The 19477-nt window shown below is 42.5% G+C and overlaps 1 long non-coding RNA gene across 1 annotated transcript; it reads right to left on the bottom strand.

The window, feature by feature from the left end:
* Window positions 1–2954: 2954 nt before the first annotated feature.
* LOC123385580 lies at window positions 2955–19408 on the bottom strand. The gene is made up of 3 exons (XR_006598410.1): window positions 18139–19408; window positions 4338–4423; window positions 2955–3490 (listed from the first exon to the last, which is right to left on the bottom strand). It is a non-coding gene; the product is annotated as an uncharacterized LOC123385580 (long non-coding RNA).
* Between the last annotated feature and the right edge of the window lie 69 nt (window positions 19409–19477).

Genomic DNA, 19477 nt, shown 5'->3' on the forward strand with positions numbered 1-19477 from the left:
TTCTATCTCTCTCTCTCTGTCAAAATAAATAAAAATAAACTTAAAAAAAGACTGAGCTAGGCAAATGTGTGGCTCAGTGTCATAAGATATACTTTTCTCATTTCTCTCTGAATCTGTTGGCAGTCTGTTGCTCCTGGGCTAAAGGTTCTTAGGCTACACGGCATAGTAACCACTTTCACCGTCACTTACCTCATTGGTTTCCAGTTGCTGAAACTTTTGGATTCTTTTAAGATTTTTTTAACATGCTATTTTCCCTACCGAAAAGCTTTTGCATATACTGGTTTCTCTTTTTAGAAAGTTCCTACATCAGTGCCCCTCACCTCAAACTTATGCTGTTCATGCTTCAGTAATATTTATCAATTGGTTCCTGCAATCGTGGTGGCTGGCAAATCTGGAATTTGTAGGACAGGTTTGCCACCTGGAAACTTAGGAGTTTACACTGCAGTCTCCAGGTAGAATTTCTTCTTCTCTGGGAAACCTCAGTTCTGCTATTAAGGCCTTCGACTGACAGGATGAGGCCCACCCACAATATGGGAGGCAACTTAAAGTCAGCTGATTGTTATTGTTAACCACATCTACAGAATACATTCATAGAAACACCTAGATTAGTGTTTGATTAAATGGGTACTACAGTGTAGCCAAGTTAATGCATCAAACCAACCATTATGGTGACCAAGATAGAAACGGGCTATGAATAAGAAAACATCATAATGACAGGACAATGGAGATGCGAACGAAGAAGGGGCACGAGGGAGCACTTTAGTTGGCGTGGTCAGGGAGAGATGACATTTGAACTGAGATATGGAAAGAAAGTAAAGAAGGGAAAGAATGAGTCATCTTGAGAATTTGCATTTGTACCAATTCCCAGATGATATTGATGCAGTTGCTTTGGATCATATTTTGAGAACCATGGTGGCTTAAGGATACACTCCCTTTATTATATAATTGATCTTGGGATGGCCCCTTAACATCTCAGAGTGATCATTTCCCTCAAAATCCCTATTGCTTGTGCCCTGAGAAGCTGAGAATTTTGTTGAGAGGGTAAAAATCTCAAAAGGGAAGCACTGAAAGATCCTAGGACAGAGCAAAGAGAACTGGCCACAGCAGGTAAGCACTGGGCTTACTGGGAGGTGACACTAAACACAGATTTCATCCATTTGTAACGAGCTATGAGACCATGATTCTATGTTGTCACTCAACCCATGAGGGCCTCTGTACCCAGTCTATGCAAAGAAAAGGTGTAATGGACGCACACAGTTCTGGACTGTACCGTGACCACAGACTTGTGGAATGAGACTTGCCAAGGCAGTAGGATTCAAGAACTCTGTTGTCAAATGATGTCTATGCACTTCGTGCAAAAGGGTTATTCCCAGATCAATGTCCTTTTAGCGGGAGAAGAATCTTGGTGCAGGAAGGGTCGCAGAGAGCCCAAGATTGGAAGAGGGATGTCTACACCCCGTGAGTCTCACCCTCTGTGTGAATGGGCAGTGGGGAAGACTATAACGGTTTAGCTGGATGACCCCTAAGATCCTGTCCAGCCCTCACACCCTGTGGTTACCTGGCTCGTTCTCACGGCATGCTCACAATACTCCTGACTTTGACATGATTTTAAAGTCACAGGCTGTTCTAGATAACAGCTATTGCAGAGGTGGTCGGTAGTGGTCTGTTTCCTGAGAGAATTTTCCTGACTCTGGCGGGGCCAGGACCAACGGACAAAGTCAGATGCTCTTTGCGAGCCCTGCGTGCCTGAGTCTCCTGTCCATCCTGCAGCAAGAGGCTGCCTTTTCTGCCCTTGATCTAGTTCCAGACGTGCTGCAGGCAGGGCGCTGTGCTGGAGGGCAGCCGTGCCACTGGGGCCTGGTGCTCTGTGAACTGAATATACCCTTTCTTCATTTCACCCTTGCTGGACTTGATTTAGGGAGTGGTTAATGAAAACACAGACCCCTGTCCCCCGCAGTTTTGTGTTTTTAAACAACGGCACTAACAAGCATCCATACATACAAATGTTGCTGAAGGAGGCATTGTGGCTTTATACAAGGGTATAAACTCTTTCTACGAAGGTATAAATGGAACCTCTTGGAGTGCCTCTTGTTGCCTTATTTAAAAAATCTGTATTTGACAAGTGAAGAATTATCAAGACATTTTATTCTGCTGGGCATCAGTGTGTCCTTGAAAAGAAGTAGCAGATGTGTTGACTTCCTTTGCTTAGCCAATTTCACCCCAGTTGGTCTCAATGACCAGTTATGGAATCTATCTGTTCTATTTCTTGAAGGCAGTAGGGGAAAGGGGTGTGAGAAGCTTGAATTCCTTGAAGGACTGTAAATGTGACCGTTACACAGAAAAGTGGGTCTCATGGAATATAAGAGAGTATTCACTGTGCCTTTAAATATGTTCTGCGAGGCCAGCTGTTTCCCTGGATGAAATGCAAAGCAAATCTTAAGACTTTCTGGTCCCTTCCAAGTAATAAAGGACCTCCAGTCACTAATTAATACAACCAGTCCAATGTAAATATCAAACCGTGTGAGTTTCATTTACTGTCACATCTCTTCCCCTTTCCCAGTTCAGGCCTCAAACAAGCTTGCTGCATGAGCAGGGGAGAGGGAAGTTGGCCTCTTTTTCCTTCTTTCACATTTATTTCTCTTTGTGCATCTTGCCAGCTGAATGTTTGACCCCTGCAGGGTTCGGATGGGTGCGTCCAGAGCAGAGAAAAGGGGGGTGAAAATGCTGTAGTGAGCTGGTGTCATGTTTTCTAGGTCTGGCAGGTGTTAGGAGCTCCTTCACAGGTGTTTTTTTTTTTTTCAATAAAAAAAATTTTTTTTACCATTTATTTATTATTGAGAGACAGAGAGACACAGAGCATGAGCAGGGCAGGGGTAGAGAGAGGGGGGAAGACACAGAATCGGAAGCAGGCTCCAGGCTCTGAGCTGTCAGCCCAGAGCCCGACGCGGGGCTTGAACTCACAAACTGCGAGATTATGACCTGAGCTGAAGTCGGTCGCTTAACCAACTGAGCCACCCAGGCGCCCGACAGGTGCTTTTGATACACGTCCCCCGCCCCAGCTCCTCAGATCTTTCACTTGTGGTTCCCTCCACAGGTAATATCACAGCCTCTGGCAGGTTATGGATGGTTCCTCCTCAGTCTCAGGTATCAACGAAGCACTTCCTGTTGAGGTCACCTGTCCCCTTTCAGGCTGTCCTCGTGGGCCGAATCCACATCGAACCTGCATTAGTTCTCTCCAGCAGTGGCCATCAGCTCCATGCTTCGCTTCCACAAACTTTGTGGGCAGAGCCCAGTCCCAACGGGACCGTCTTCCCTTGGCTTGTGTACAGAGTAGGGGGCCAGGTTCTCTTGTCCTTCAGATTTCCAAGTGGATCAGACCCACGAGGTCATTGTGTCTGCCAGTTCTCGGAAGACATTTTTCGAGTCTGTGTTGTGTTGCAGCCCCTTTTCAGGGCTTGGAATGAATGTGGGCATGTCCTACGTCTTCCGTCTGAGGAGGAGGGGGACACACAGCAAATTACTTTCTCTGAAAATCCTCTAATTTCCCAACTCCTGATCCTTTTATATCCTTGATGTGTGAGAGGAAAGAGTGAAATCTCCCTTGCTACCTTTTTCTTTTTCTCCCCCCAACACTGCATGGCAGCCTTAGGTTTCACTTTGAATTGTGGCATATAATGTTTAGGGACCTTAGCCCAACACTGTGACAAAATGGTTCCATTTTAACATTCTGTGTGTATATAGATATACATTCTGTTTGTATATAAATATAAAAATATATATATATTTGACCGAAACAACATGGTTCAGCTTTTTTAACCTGTTGACCATCAAATCACTTAATTCAGTTAATAAAAAGACTAAAATAAGGAGGCCAATCTTTCTACCACCAGGAGTCTCCATCACGTCATCCTGAACCGATTCCTGAACTTAGTCTTCACCTCCAAGGAGTTTATAATATTATTTAGAAAATTAGCCTTATGATTGAAGTTTCTGGGCCTAAATAAAAGACTGTATAAAGCTGGATATCATGAGATTTCCCCAAAATACCTATATAAGCAGCAAGTGCTCTTAACTGATAATGAAGAGTTCATGGTGATTGGGTAGAACCATCGCATCTGGTTGTGAATAGAGCACCTCTAAGCTAGCTGGCCTGTTGCTAAGTGTGTGGTGTTAGGGGCCCTCAGATCCATTCTATTCATTCCTCTTGACTTTGTCAGCCATGTAGTGAGCCTGTGGCCACTGGGCGATGTTGTTCCTGGGAGGTCATTAGGAGGAGAAGCCCACGCTGTGGACTGAGCTAGGACTTAAGAATTTCAGGAGAGACTTAGTGTACGTACCACATACAGCTTATCTTGGTGTGGCTGAGACACTTGGAGACGTGTGGCTTTCAGGACATCTGCTGACCAGAACACGTATTCTCAGCCTATACTTCTTGAGGAATGGATATTGCTCAATATTTCAGATAGTAATAAACCCCTGGTAAATGCTATATGATTCAAAACAACAGGCGAAATGTCAAAGAAACCTTTTATCTACATGAAGCTAAAAAAGAAATGTGAGTAATGTCATTCATTCATTCATTCATTCATTCATTCATTCTCTTTCCCTATATTTACTGGGTACAAACAAGTGCCAGGCAGTGTGCTAGAGACCCAACAGGATCTCAAAATCTTGTAAGAAACACAACACTACAATGATATGTGTGGTTCAAAGTGACAAATCCTGTAACAGTAGGTTGCCTACCTACTCCCCATGGAAGGTTAAATCTAACTTGGTTAAATTCTTCATTTTAGATCTATGTACTTGTAATGTAAAAACACATTTTAAAAAATCTTAGGGGAAAAGGATGCTATCTTTAATGATAGCCCATTTACTTTCCTTTTAATGGATTTCTAAAAATTTGGAATAGAGTATATTTAACCATGGAAAGGAGGCTGAGTATTAAACTTCTTTGATGTCTATGCTATGGATCAGAAAACTTATAAATATGTGACAATAGAGTTTCCTTCCAATATAAAAACAATTACTTGGCTTCTTTTGCAAAAAATGAAAAATATGTAAATATTTTTATATAAATATGTAACCTCTTCTTTCCATGAAAAATACATCGAAGGTCACAATCATTGTTTTCCTATCTCTTCTTGGAACCCACAGTCTCCAAATCCAATGGTTGTATTTATTAATACAATATAAATGGAAAGACTAAAAGATATGATTAAGGAAATTTGGGTGATTTGTGGTTTCAACTTTACCGATAATTTTGTACATAGAGGGTTTCTAAATTAGATTGTAGACACATTTGCCATTTGAGTTCCACGCATTTTATTTATTTACTTTTTATTAACATTTTCTTTAAATATTTATTTTTGAGAGAGAGAGAGAGCGCACGCGCGTGCAAGCATGAGCAGGGTAGGGGCAGAGAGGGAGGGAAACACAGAATCTGAAGCAGGCTCCAGGCTCTGAGCTGTCAGCACAGGGCCCAAACTCAGGAGCTGTGAGATCATGACCTGAGCCGAAGTCAGACGCTTAACCGATGAGCCACCGAGGTACCCCGAGTTTCAAGCATTTTAATTGTATATCAAAGCATCTAACACCTGATATCGATCGTCTGCCTCAGAATAGTTCTTTTTATTTTTATGGAAGCTGCAGTCTTTTTCCTGAGACGACAGCCACAATTTTGTCAACAATCTACCATTTATTTACAGAGGTTTAAAATCCGCTGATGGATGTTTACTTGTGCTGTACAATGCCTCAGTGGGAGTGACAGAAGGTGGTTTGCAATGGGTCTGAAGACGTAAAATAGTCAAAGCTGGCATTTCAACAATTCATTCCCAAAACACATTGGATTCATAAGCGAGTTTCTGTTTTCAAGTTTACATAGCTTGCTTCTGGTGTTAATGTTCTACTCCACACCTAAGGTGCCACTATGCATGGTTATTTTTTATCCTCACGGAAACAGTCCTGATTTGTACTGAATTTCAATGATGTTGTGTTAAACCGACTGTCATTTTGGAATGGTCGTAAGCAAACCTTCAACAACAGCTCTTTATTTCATCGAAAACCTTTGGGCCACACAACTCTCCCCTTTATCACACTTCCTGTGACCTTTAATGCATTATTAGCTTGTGCTTCTGGGGCCCCAGTAATTATTCACTACTGGAAAAATAATGGTGAAAATTAACAAGTAGAACATGCATTCCCTATATCATTGCATTTAATCTGTGCAACAACCTTTTGAGGTAAGCATCGTCCCAACTTTATAGATCGCAAAGACTTTAATTTGTTCAAATTCACCCAACCCCTAGGTGGTCGGGCTAGTATTCCTACTGAAACATGTGAAAAGATGCCCAGTCTCACTGATTGTAGGAAAGTGCAAGTTAAAACTACATGGAGATGGGGCGCCTGGGTGGCTCAGTCGGTTGGGTGTCCGACTTCAGCTCAGGTCATGATCTCATGGTCCGTGAGTTCGAGCCCCACGTCGGGCTCTGTGCTGACAGCTCAGAGCCTGGAGCCTGTTTCAGATTCTGTGTCTCCCTCTCTCTCTGACCTTTCCCCATTCATGCTCTGTCTCTCTCTGTCTCAAAAATAAATAAACGTTAAAAAAAACTACATGGAGATACTAGTTTGAGAAAGATCAAAAAGTTCAAAGATCCACCATATTGGTGAGGGTGTGGGGGTACAAATTATACCGCCACTGTAGAGGGTGTTTTGGCAACATCTGCTAAGATGGATATTGCACGTATTTACATCCATGAGGATTGGCTGATTGTAGCATTGTTGATAATGGCAAAAGACTGGGCACAGACCTACTGGCTATTGATGGAGAACTGTTAAAATAAATTATGTTTCTTCCATGCAGTGGAATACTATGCATTCATAAAAAAAGAGGAAGATGTATCTGTAACAGAATAGAAAGCCATCCAAGATATATTATTAAAGAAAACAAAACACATGACAGAAAACAGGCTATATGCTACTGTTTGGATTTTTAAAAAAGACCGTGGGGGGGAGAGAGAGAGAGAGAGTGTGTGTGTGTGTGTGTGTGTGTAAAGGTGTGTTTTCTGTTTGCATGAACCATCTCAGGAAGGAAACTTTTATTTTTTATTTATTTATTTTTTTAAAAGTTTATGTATTTTGAGGGAGAGCATGTGTGTAAGCAGGGAAGGGGCAGAGAGAAAGGGAGAGAGAAACTCCATCAGGCTCCATGCTGTCCGCACGGAGCCTGATGCAGGGCTCGATCTTACCAGCCGTGAGATCATGACCTGAGCCAAAATTGGTAGGTGGATGCTTAATTGACTGAGCCACCCAGACACCCCTGGAAGGAAACTTTTAAAAACTGTTAACATCCTTTGCCTCCAAGGGGGAAATTGGTGAGTGGCAGACACAAGTGAGGAAATCTCAAGATGTCTTTAAAAATAGCTTTGGCAGTTTAAAACAGAAACTGCATTATATACTTAAAATTTTATTTTATTAAAAAAATTTTTTTTAACGTTTATTTATTTTGAGAGAGAGACAGAGCATGAGAAGGGGAGGGGCAGAGAGAGAGGAAAACACAGAATTCCAAGCAGGCTCCAGGTTCTGAGCTGTCAGCCCAGAGCCTGATGCAGGGCTCGAACTCACGAGCCATGAGATCATGACCTGAGCCGAAGTCAGATGCTCAACAGACTGAGCCATCCAGGTGCCCCTATATACTAAAAATCTTAAAGTGAAGTAATATCTATAAAGCATGTGATACTCAGTTAACAGCCATCCGGATTTACCTTTGGCCTCTGACAAGGTTTAGAGATATCAGTAAAGAAATGAACTCTAGGGAAAGGAGAAAGGATGTTTTGAGGACGATTTGAAGAAGAGTCCCCAAATTGGTGATCATGCTCATATTGCACTAGCTCAGAGTGAACAGAAATAATCCTCACCACCAAACCAGCTTACAGAGAGGTGGAGACAATCTGGTTTCCTTTGCCAACGTCTTTCCTCCCCACATACAGATTGGGGTGATAGGTGATGAAACTCCATCATGGCCACTGGGAATGAGGCCCCAAGGTGGTACAGGCTGGGACTCAGGAGTTCTGGCTCAGACTTTCTATGGAAATTCCTTTACACCATGTGAAGAGTATGAGGTTGTGAGTGCTCCTGGCCATTCAGCAAATGCTAGATTACCCAAAACAATAACTCTGCCTGGCAGGCAGAGATGTAAAAGGATGTTAAGGATATAGTAAGGGGTGGTTTAGGGTCAATTGGGAAACATTTGAATGAATGCAGCATTTATTTTCAAGAATCAGTATGTCTAGGTTCATGAGCAAAACTCTAGTTTAATTGCTGTGATGCCCTCTGTGAAAAAGCAAAATTATCGTGTCACCAAGAGTCTGAGACCATATTTTTCGTGAAGAAAAGCCCATGGGAAGGGGATTGTCAGACTTAAACTTGAGATGTTTGACACAAGCATCTAGAACATGACTTTATTGCTCGAATGTTCCTCTGTCCCCAGCATCACAAAGGAGCAAGGAAGTAAATATTATGTATTTGGAATGTTTCACCTTTGGTTTTCGTTTGGGAAAATGGTCATTCTCTCTGATTGGACTGTTGCCATGGAGCATGTCCTATGAAAGCCCTAACTTGGCCCCTAGGAACTGACTGTGATTCTTCATATTAGATGATTAATTGCTTATGCAAGAGCAAAGACTATCCCTGTGAGGAGGAAGGGCATGTCTTTATCGTGGCACCTCAAGGGTTAACCAAGGAGTGGTTTGAGCTAACTCATTTCCATTTCGAATTTTCAAACCTCTGGAGAAAGACAAGCACAGTATGCCATTTCTGAATACCTCCTCCCAGACCCTACACTCTGCTCTGCACTTTCATGCAGGAGCAGGAGTGTCACGCTCCTGTACTTCCACAAGGAGAGATTTCCTTGGTTTAATAAGGTTTCCTTTTTTAAAATTCAAATACCTGTATGTCAGGTAAGGATGGAAATTAGTACAATCAGATGCGTTTCTATAAACTGAAATTAAGACCTTGAGCAACCTGGAGTTTTGATAGGATAGGGAGTTGGGAGGGTGAGGGAGGTGCTCAGCTTGAACTTGGGACACTTCACCAATACTTATACCTGGGTCTGGGACTGTTGTGTTGAGGAAGGAGTATCAATGACTGGGGCCATTGAAAAGGAAGGCGAGGGAGTTGAGGACACACAAGTAAGAAAGAACACATTGGCTGGGCAGACATTTTTTACGTTAGAATTCTGGATCTCAGTGGGGTGACCTACATTGATTAGGGCTGGCTGGCAAAGGTTTCAAAGAAGAGAGAAGCTTACCAGCAGGTAAGGAAGAAGTAAACATGTATTAAGGACTGAAAATTAAGGGGAAGGGCAGGGTAGAGAAAAGGGGAGCAATTACAGTTTGTACAGTTAGCCACTTAATAGCATTTGGCAGAAAAGTTTGTTGAATTACTATTTCTTTGTATTTGTAGTGCAAAAAGCTGTTGGCAAATGTCACTGAGTGATGTCTCTACTTGAGAACTGGCCAAAAGTTTGCCACTAAATTCTTCTAAATCTTTGAGTGTTTATAATGTTAGTTCTAATAATCTTTCCAGTTCTTTGAAGAGACTATGGGTTTAGGAAGGCTAGTATGTTTTGATCATTAAGTGGTTTTCTTGATGACTAATGGGAAGGGTCTTTCCTTTAAGTCATTCAAATTGGATCCTCTTGATAGTTGAAATATATCAGATAAAGTAAAGCAATTTTTTTTTTTTTTGGTTACAGGAATAATTGTTTGTAAGTTTGTACAATTTAACTGGTAGAAGAAGGATTTAAAGTTTTTTTTTTTTTGTTTGTTTGTTTGGTTTTTTATTTGTTTGCCTGTTTTTAGCTAGAAAGTTTGATTCAAATTCTATGGTCATAAGAGTCAGACCTAAATGGACTCTCTTCTGTGGAGTAATGGATTCGAGTAGCATAACTCATTTCTTCATGTTTTATAAGGCAAGTTATTTATCTGACCACAAGTTGTTTCAATGTTTTTAACTTATGTTCTCAAGTCCTTCTCCCCATTTCTTTACCAGTGATTTGAGAACGTGGAAGCAGTCTTGTGTTTTCCAAAGAATTGGGGATTTCTAAGACTCTAAGAATAGCTCATCAAGCCACCAAGTTTATGTCTTAATTTGATTTATGTGATTCATGGCCCACATGAAGAGAAGAAAGAATGCATTATCCACTTGTTTATGCTGAGGTGGGGTAGAAACCCTCAATTTGAAGGTCCAGTTTCCAATCCATGTCCCCTAGCCATATGACCTTCTGCAAGTCTCCTATGTCTTTCTGGGTCTTGGTTTTCTTATAAATACAATGAAGAGATTGGGCTCAATAATCCATAAAGAGACCATCGATTCTAATAGCCTGTTATGTGTTAAGAAATCTTATTTGTTGGGGCGCCTGGGGGGCTCATTTGGTTAAGTATCTGACTTCAGCTCAGGTCATGTCTCATGGTTCATGGGTTTGAGCCCTGAGTTGGGCTCTGGGCTGACAGCTCAGAGCCTGGAGCCTGCTTCAGATTTTGTGTCTCCCTCTTTGTCTCTGCCCCCTCCTTGCTTGTTCTCTGTACCTCTCTCAAAAAAAAAAAAAAAGCTAATTTGTTTAGAAAATATGAATCTGTTTCCAAAGTTTCTCCTAACTCTCGTTCTAAACCCTAGCCATTATGTTCATTCCTTTTGTGTTAGTTATTGAAAAGTCAGTTAACAATGCAAATGTGATATCTGGGAGGGGTTTAAGCATTCATTTTTTAAACAATATTTATTAGGGGCCAACTACACATCAGGCATTGTACTAGGCGATGGACTTATGACTTGGAAAAAGATAGCCTCTGTATGCCTTTTTTGAATTTATAGGTCAGTGGGAGGATACCACAAAATATACAGGAAATCCCAACAGCATAAAGGCTATAACTGGGGATGTTTAGGGAGGTATGGACATGTATAAGAGAAGCACCCATTAGGAAATCAAGGAAGCCATCCTCTTGGTGGCTGGGATGTCTCAAGGGAGACTTGGAGGATGAGTAGGAGTAAGTCTGATGAAAAGGTGGGAAGAAGATTCCAGGGAGAGTAAACCACATATGTGACTTTTTGGACTTACACAGGAGCCAGAGGGTTAGAGAAACTTGAAAGGAATTCAATAGGGCAGGAGCACAATATCTGTAGGAGAGTGGGTGGGGACCCTAGAGAAATGAGGATAACAATTCGAGTTCTCTTACTGTGGAGAAAGATTACTCTTCCTGCAGTGTGAAGAATGGGCAGTGAAAGGAAAAGCCTGGAGGCAGGCTTGGAGAGAAGAGAGTGGCCTGAATATCATAAGATGGTCAGAAAAGAGAGTAGACCTAGAGCAGTCAGGGAGGTGGAAATAAGAAAGATTTGTGATGGGTCCAACCTAGAGAGTGAGAAAGAGGGGCAAGATTGAGGCTGGATTTTTTTGTTTACACAGTTACGTGAACAGCAGTGCCATTTGCTGAGCTAAGAGACAGAAGGTAGAGTTGGTCTGGGGAAAAAGAAAAGTTAATTTTGGACAAGTGGAGCTTCAAATGGTCAGTCCATAGTAGGTGCTCAATAAATATTTATTGAATAAATGAACATGCAAGTAAAAATGAGGTCTAGTAGGCTCTCTACTAGCTGGCTCTCCTAGCCAGCAAAAGATCTTGAATGGAGAGTTCCATTTTTAAGTCTTTAATGTAAAGATGAAACCTAAAACCCTAGGAATGATTGAGATCATCCAATGGAAGAAGTACAGAGAAGACAGGGGGGCGTAGGGGATGAACCTGAAGGAATATCAACCCCTGAGGGCAGACAGAGGCAGAGATGTTCTTGAAAGTGGCAGAGTAAGAGAGGTCATTAAATAGGAGTAAACACTAACCCCCTAGAGGTAAGTGTTGTGAGGGCAGAGATACTCCTTTTGCTTATATTTGGGTGACTGCTAGGGACAGAATTGTCTCTCCAAAATTCATATCTTGAAGCCCTGACCTCCAAGGTTAACTGTGTCTGGAAATAGAATCTTTAGGGGGTGATTAAGGTTAAATGAAGTTATAGAGTCCTAATCTAATAGGACTGTGGCCTTATAAGAAGAAGAGAGCACTTTCTCCGCTATGTGAGGACACAGGGAAAAGGCACCCTTCTGGAAGCCAGGCAGTGAGCCCTCACTAGAATCTGACCTTGCTGTCACTCTCATCTCAGACTTCCAGCCCCCAGAAATTTGAGAAAATAAATGTCTGTTTTTAAGCCACTTAGCCTATGGTATTTTGTAACAGCAGCCTGAGCTAACTAGGGTAGTGTCCGACACTTAGAAATGGTCCTGGTAAATAGTAATTAGTCAACATTTAAAAACATTGATATATAATTGACATAACATTGTATTATCAATGTATTTTTCCGAGTCAACTGAATGAATGAGTCATTCCTTGGCAAACTCGTAAATACATCACTTCCTTGAGACAGTGTGATTATAAATGAAGAAGTTGGGAGAAGGGAGGAAGACTGGCTAGCATGGGAGTCTTGGGTACTTAGAGGGAGTGGGAAGGAGCCACTTTGCCCGATGAGTGAGGTGACAAAATAGGAAAAAAGACCTGAAAAGGCTCAGAATGCACAAATCTCTCTTTTTTTTATTTGGCTGCAACTTGGTTGATTACTAGGCATGTGTACATTTGTGTGTGTGTCCGTGTGTGTGCATGTATGTGTGCAAAGGTCCTCCTCAACATTAGATGGGACTATTTAAATCAATGTGACTTTAGCTATAATCTGGATATTGCTCTTGACAGAGAATACCCCAAACTGGCAATGAGATTCCTCAAATACATAACAGATAAAGGGAGGAAAAGGGACGCAGTGTAATAACCATTGGAATAATTGGAATTCTTTTATCATTCATGGCACTTACGGTGAAAGTACTTTCTAATGTGTCTTCTGCCATATGTGATATAAGTAAATTATCTAAAAAAGATTCTAGAATGTTTAAAAAATCTTTTCAGGAAAATGTAAGGTGAAAGTTATTAAATTCTGTTAAATTCTGTTAAATCTGGTGAATTAAATATGAATCATTCACTGATTTAAAATGAAGAGTAGCTATTCTGCCTGACAACCAAATATCCAAACTCTCTATCAGCTCCTGGGTAGAAAGCCAGGAAATGGCATCTGAAGTCCCAGAATTTGTGAGATTAAGGATCTTGGATTTGATTCTGGGCTTATAAGTCATTTTTTTAAATACAAAATTTGGTTTTGGAATGGCATGGGAAGAAAAGGCTGTTTAAGAACATGTTAAAGAATATGGATTCCACTTGGCCTCTTAGTAACTTGAATCTTTGCAGGCTTATGTAAAGTTTGTTACAATTAAAAAGGTCCATGCATAGGGTGTTAGGAAAATTCTGTGGCCTTGAAGGAGCTGAGGCCCAAGGAAAGACTTCTGACTGAGAGAAACCTAGCTCTGAGCTTGGATGCCTTGGCAGAACTGCATTGCCCAGCACTAGGCTGGCTGTGTCATTGGCTGGAAATAGGGTATATGTGCTCCAGTTTGTAAAGAGGTCATATTCTGGGCCAGGAGGCAAAATAAATCTATGGTGATAGATACGAGAACAGTGGTTGCCTGCAGGGGTTAGGAGTTGACTAGGGCGGGGCATGAAGGGGACTTTCTGGCATGATAGAAACACTCCATGACCTCACTGAGGACATACCCATTTCTCTAAACTCATGTCTAAACTGGACATGGATGATATGTGCATTTCCCTGCATATAAGTTTTTCCTTATAAAACAAAAATCAAAGGTCAGTTGAAAAAAGTCTACGAGCTAATTAAAACCCCTTAAAACAGGCTGAATTCTTTAAAACGAGCAAAACTACCCAACTGTGCACCGATGGATGAATGGATAAAGAAGATGTGGTATATAGATACAAGGGAGTATTACTCGGCAATCAGAAAGAATGAAAGCTTGCCATTTGCAACTATGTGGATGGAACTGGAGGGTGTTATGCTAAGTGAAATTAATCAGTCAGAGAAAGACAAAAATCATATGACTTCACTCATATGAGAACTTTAAGAGACAAAACAGATGAACATAAGGGAAGGGAAGCAAAAATAATATAAAAACAAGGAAGGGGACAAAGCATAAGAGACTCTTAAATATGGAGAACAAACAGAGAGTTGCTGGAGGGGTGGTGGGAAGGGGGATGGGCTAAATGGGTCACGGGCACTAAGGAATCTACTCCTGGAATCACTGTTGCACTAGATGCTAACTAATTTGGATGTAAATTTAAAAACAGGGGCGCCTGGGTGGCGCAGTCGGTTAAGCGTCCGACTTCAGCCAGGTCACGATCTCGCGGTCCGTGAGTTCGAGCCCCGCGTCAGGCTCTGGGCTGATGGCTCGGAGCCTGGAGCCTGTTTCCGATTCTGTGTCTCCCTCTCTCTCTGCCCCTCCCCCATTCATGCTCTGTCTCTCTCTGTCCCAAAAATAAATAAACGTTGAAAAAAAAATTAAAAACAAAAAACAAAAAACCCCAAAAAAACAGTCGCATCTTAAACTCACCGAGTTGTGCACATTAAATAAGTATAGCTTTTTGTATGAAAATCATTCATCAATAAAGTGGTTTAAAGAAATAAAAAAAAAATAAAATGAGCAAAACTAAAAAGGAAATCCGTCATTTTCCTCTAGAGGAAAATGGATGGTGTCAAATAAGTGCACAAAGACAAGCTCCCAAACAGAGCATTTTTAATCAAAAATAATAATCAGTTTAGACATAGCTAGACCCTCATGTCTCAGAGTGAAGGAACCATTTTTTAAAAATGTTTATTTATTTTTGAGAAAGAGAAATAGAGCATGAGTGGGGTAGGGGCAGAGAGAGAGGGAGACACAGAATCGGAAGCAGGCTCCGGGCTCTGAGCTGTCAGCACAGAGCCCGACGTGCGGCTTGAACTCATGAACTGTGAGATCGTGACCTGAGCCGAAGTTGGATGCTTAACCGACCGAGCCACCCAGGTGCCCCTGAAGGCACCATTTCTAGTACTATAAGCTGTTTTGGAAATATTTCCGCATGTATTTTCTTTCATGTCTCTATTGTAGGAATCATGTTTTTGTAAATGTAAAATGCTTTGAATAGAGCTGGAGAAGAAGCTATGTTCAGTCATAGTATTATCTGGTTATGAACTAAGAATTCAGAGCTCTCTTGTGAGTCATGCTGCTAAGAATTGTAGGCTTCATCTTCAAGACTGTATGAATTTGAATTTTGACTTTATGGCCTTGGTCGGTATGAGGATACAAAGATAATCTTTTAGCAAAAACACTTGACAATGGTAGAATGTTACATGGAAAGCTAGCTTTTAGAGATGGCTGGTGGATAAATTTGCTGTTACTTTTTTCTTTTAAGTATCTGGATTAATCAATTAGCCAGTATGTGATGACCCGATATGACCAGGCACAGTGCTAGGCACGCAGCGAATTCCCAAATAGCTCTCGGCAGACCGTTCTCAAGGAGCTTCTCAGCAGGACAAGGGGATTAAACATACATATAAATAATTCGTTCAAGGAAGAATGTAATAAATGCATGAGAATACCACTGGCGTTCAATGGAGAGGAAATTCCTTTTAAAAAAGGAATCAAGGAAGACATTATGGGTGTGGTGGCATTTGGGCTGGGCCTTAAAGAGGAGCGTGCTTTCCCCTGACAAGGCAGCAAACGGGGGTCGTGGGCAGAGAGAATGTCATCAGGAAAGCTGTGTGTCGGAGCATAAGGGTTTTGTTGGGTTGCAGCCCAGGCTACACTTCGGAGGAGATACACTAGGCAGGAGAAAGTCCTGAACTCTGGGGGAAGGTACGATCTGGCTAGAGGTACAGCCGGGTCATGAGAAGATGGGTCCTGAAGCAGGACCGAGGAAGTAGAAGGCGACAGAATCTAAGTAGAGGGAAGGAAGAGACAGGCAAGTCGCTAGGAGGCTCTCCCAACAGGTCGGGTAATGCGGTTGAAGGAGAATGATGGAAGTGGGGGGACAGGGAGAGGCAGCAAGTCTAGAATGCTCAGCAACGTGGAAGACAAGAGAGGGAGGGACAGCCGTCACAGGAAACTGAGAGACCGTCGTTCGCCGACAGGAGGGACAGTGATGCTGTTCATAGGCCAGAGTGGAGAGGAACGTCATGTTTGTGGGAGAGAGGATGATGACTCATTTTGAGCAAGCCAGCAATGCCCAGGAGACGCTGGAAAAGTGGGTCTGGATGTACACTCAGTGGTGGAGTTGGAGAAAGAGACGTGGCCCTTCTTCACCCACAAGTACCTGTAAGTCACGGCAGCGGGTGAGCATGTCCAGCGTGACAGTGTGGAGAGAGAGGGAAGAGGAGAGAGCTGGGAGCTAGCCGGACTGTGAGGTTGTTTGCCAGAAACACTGAAAGAAAATTGGCAAGGTGCCGGGCCTCCCCCAGCCCTGTCCCCAAGCCTGGGAGATGGACCAGGAAGAGGAAAGAGAATGTGGGAGACAAAGCATTCAAGAAAACTGCTTTTAGAGGACTAACCCTGATTGCTGGTCTCAGAATAATCAAAGCCTATGATTATTTGCAGATTCCCCTCCCTCTCTTTCTCTTTTTTTTTCCTTCTTTCTTTCTTTTCTCCCCTCCTTCCTTCCCTTCTTCTTCCTTCCTTGCACGTTCTTGTTTTATTTTGGACTGGCCTACGGCACGGGTGGCCACTGTTGACCTAAGGAGGAGTTAGGATTCACCACTGTCACCTACAAAGGGGTAACTGTCTTTTCAATATTTGTCTTTACAACTGATTGTGGAGGAGGGAGAGCATCTCTGCCCCACAGTTGTAACACTTTGGGTCTGTTAAAGCATGACGCATATATTTGCGATGTGACAACATTAACATTTTTCTAACTCTTTTTTATACAACTTTTTACTTCTTTGTACTGCTCTCAAGAGCCACTCATAATATCTTGGTAACTGCATGAGATCCCAGGGCCAGAGACTGGCCACTCCTGGCATTGTGATTAGAGTCATTTAATACCCAAGGCCATGACTAACGTCTGGCAACAAAAGCTCCTCTAGGTGTCACATGTCCTGGGACCTTGGGTGAGGGCAAAAAGGGAGCACCTTATTATTGTGAGTCAGTACCATGGTCAAGAGAAAAGTCGAGGACCAGGCGGGTCCATCCAGGGCACCGCTGGGAAGTGACAGACCCTCACCACAATCAATACCCGTGCAACCAGAAAGCCTAAAATCAGTTTCAAGTAGCGATACCCACCTTTGTCTTATCTTCATACCCAGGCTTTTAATAATATATGTCTATTTTTTTGTATGTTTACAGAAAGCAGTCAACTGAGCTATTCGTGGAAAGGTTTGTGGGTTTGGTTAACGAGGTGGAGGAGTATTACATTTCAGCTGGAAACACATCCCTAGAATGCCAAAACATTTATTCCAAAGTCTGGATTCCTGGTGCAATCGGAGGCACACGGCAATAGTGTGTCTGTTCAGAGGCTGGGGCGGGGGCGGTGGAGGGGGGGGGCTGGGGCCAGCAAAGCATTTGATCCGAGCGTATTCCAGAAGGCTTTTATTGTTAAATTACATTCTTCAGGAAAAACCGCCCGTGTCACATTTTGTAAACTTGATATCCATACACTTTTGACTGGCATTCTATTTTAGCCATAAGCCTATGATTTACAGCAAGCCTGTTTTCCCTCTTGCTTAGGGTGGCAGCAGAAAGCTTGGGGCGCTCTCCGGGCTCCAAGGATGAGGAGCAAAAGGCGCCCGGGTTTTGCTTCTCCCCAATAACGCTGACCCTGGCTGTGCCACTCTGCTCTCAGGGAGCAGACAGCAAGCTTCTCCTCACTCCCCCCTGCCATCCATCCAGCTGGGTGCAGCAGCTCGGGCTGCCGTGCCTGCCGGGAGGGGCTGCCAAGTGCCCTGCCTACTGGCTGCCTCCCGAATCCCTGCCATTGCACACACAAACACATCCACACACGCTCTGCCTCGCTCACACACGGAGCCACACGCACACGCGAGCGCATTCCTCCCTTCATTCTCTGTCTCAGCCCCTGACTTCCACAAGCCCATGGAACATTTCTGGAAAGACGCTCTTGATCCAGCAGGGTAGGGTTGTTTTGATTTCTGTCTTTGTAGCTTTAGCATTTTGAGAAAGCAACTTACCTTTCTGGCCAGTGTCTGTATCCTAGCAGGGAGATGAGGATTTGCTGCTTTCAGTTGGTTTCTGTGTGTATCTCCTTTTCCTTCCAGGACTTGTAAGATTCTTTGTGTAATTTATGTATGATTGGGGGGGTACTGATTTTTAAGAGCCCTATGAAGTGCTTTTGCATGTGTTTAAAAAAGACATTTGAAAATTGGAAGTGTGATTTATGGAAACGAAATCATCTGTAAAAAAATTGCTTTGGAAAGTAATGGTTGCTGGCCATAAAGAGACATATCTGTGATTCACCTAATGTGTTTTTAACCCTTTCTTTGCCTACAATCTATGGCTATTGATGCTAAGCTCAATTTTGTCTTCATATTAAACTAACTACATCTTCATATTGTCCAAAAATCGTCTGTCTGTTCTTGTAAGAACTAGGTAAAATGTGTACTTATTAGTATTTAAAAAAAAAAAACACCAAAAACCACCTACTCTTAGTAACAGCAACCTTGGCATTTATCTGTGCCACGAACATTTTGTTGGGTACTTACTCTGTTGGGTGTTTGGAATAGCAGTTAAAGCAAAGCATTGATGATCATATCAGGTAGTTGTATCAGAGTCTATTAGGCTGGGGCAAAGGAAGTTTATCACAAAGTATAAATTACTGAGGATTGTGGGTGCACAATATATTACCCATATCTTTTGTGTGGTGTATACAGATATATATGTTGTTTGTGTGTGTATGCTTAGATTTTAATTCAGTTACAAACTTTTTTTCTATTTCTTTTTCATCTGAACATTTGATTCTGCATAGCCTAGCCGAAGTGAACGGAAAAGGTCCAGTTGTAGGACTAAAGAACAGAAACGGAAAAGGTCCAGTTGTAGGACTAAAGAACAGAAATGTAGTGTTGCATGTCAAAATCTGTTGGTTAGACCACCAGTGTAACATAGTGGCCAGAGAGCTGGTTAATGAATTGAGGTTACATTTCGAATGAAAAGGTCACATTTCATATTCAACTTTCTGAAGTTTTGGTTGCATAACCTGTGGAAGACACGAACACCCATGTGTGCCTAACCAAAGGTTTTTGTGAATCATCGTTCACATGAGAATTCATAATGGGAGCAAGTACAGTACTGTGGTCCAACACAAACATGCAAGCCAGGCTGGGAGCATCTCAGAAGGTCGTGGCTAGAAGACCACTCTGGGGCAATTCTGCAGATGAGGAAACTGAGGTCTGGCACTGTGCTTCTGATGGCAGAGTGCAGCTCTTCCTGTAGGTACACCTTTGAATCTCCGTCCCCCTCCCCCCCCCCCCCCCCCCGATGTCTCCTCTCAGTGCCTGCAGCTGCTAAATATAG

This window comes from Felis catus, chromosome B2 (genome assembly GCF_018350175.1).
Source record: "Felis catus isolate Fca126 chromosome B2, F.catus_Fca126_mat1.0, whole genome shotgun sequence".
NCBI classification, from domain to species: domain Eukaryota; kingdom Metazoa; phylum Chordata; class Mammalia; order Carnivora; family Felidae; genus Felis; species Felis catus.